Below are 1,503 nucleotides of genomic sequence, written 5' to 3'. Positions count from 1 at the left end.
AAATTATTTAAGCTTGGACACATCTTATGAAATAAAAGAATACACAAAGAAAGTCTGAGTTGATGCTAACCTTTAAATACAAAACACGGTAATAACCATTGAATCAAAACCCCAATTACTTCTGTTCCATCCCTGTGACATGTATTAAAAACAATTTCACCAATATATACCATGAATATTTGCAATTAATCACTAATTCCCTCTGAAATCTCCCATCAGATTCCTTTTTTTGTTCCAACTAATCCCATTTCCTATGTTCATGGTAGGTGTGTGTGTGTGTGTGTGTGTGTGTGTGTGTGTGTGTGTCTGTATGTCTCTGTCTATCTCTGTCTCTATCTCTGTATCACTATGTGTGTCTGTATGTCTGTGTGTCTGAATGTATGCATATGTGAATGTGGGTCTGTGACTTCCTGTGTATATAAGTGTATCTATATGTCTGTGTATGAGTGTGTGTCTGTATGTGTGTTTGTGTGAATTTGTACACATGTGGATGTGCATCTATGTCTGTATATCTGTATGTTTGTATATGTGTGTGAGTGTCTGCATTTCTGTGTATGTTTCTATATGACTATGTGAGTATCTGTGTGTGTGTGCGTGTGTGTGTGTGTGTGTGTTTGTGTATGAGAGAGAGGGGTGAGAGAATATGTTTTGCAATAAATTTAGAATTGTTTGCATGAGCACAGCAAGGGGTAAGATGGTATTTACTATTTACTACACCATGGGCTTGACTGCTGAAGAAAATGGCATCCCATTCCAAACAACCACTAACTGCCAATAGTCCTTCTGGAAAGGGTGGAACGACTTTTATGATGGAATGTTGACAGGCCCAATATGGTTCAGATCTTGTACCAGTAACTACACTTTTGCCAGTTCATGAGTGAATGGTCATGTCATCTACTATACAACCTAGTCCACACTAAAGGATTTCTTAGTCATGTGAGCCCTGAACTGCTCAGTGCTACTCCCCTGGGAGTTGGCAGTCAGAAATTAGATTAAAAAAAAAACACTCATCTGGATTGGCAAAAAGAGGAAAAAAAAGGAGGAAAAATTAATTTTGCAGACTCAGTAAACAGACTGTGAGTTCCACTCCCCTCACTTCAAGCTTTCTACCAGAAAATTAAGAAATGCATCTGTGCATTCACAGTTGACTGCTTTGACTCTCATTGCTTTGAATTGGCTTGGTAACTGTTTGTTCTTTCTTCTTTTCTATTTGTGTGTGGGGCCAGTTTTCTTGTTGGAGACAAAGAATGTCTATGTTCCCCAAGCTGGCTTTGAAGTCAATCTCTTGAATCTAACTCCCAAATGCTGGGCTTATAGCACCTACCACAACATCTGACACAACTTTTTTTTTCTTTGACAAAGATGTCAGATAGATACACAGAGAAAGAATGATATCTTTGATAAATACTAAAGAACTTCCACACAGCAAAGGCAACAACTAAGAAAAGTAAAGACAACCCACAGTCAAGAGAGACTATTTCAATCCATATATCTGATGAGGAA

The sequence above is a fragment of the Rattus rattus genome, chromosome 17, assembly GCF_011064425.1.
Source record: "Rattus rattus isolate New Zealand chromosome 17, Rrattus_CSIRO_v1, whole genome shotgun sequence".
NCBI lineage: Eukaryota > Metazoa > Chordata > Mammalia > Rodentia > Muridae > Rattus > Rattus rattus.
This window is presented reverse-complemented; position numbering follows the sequence as displayed.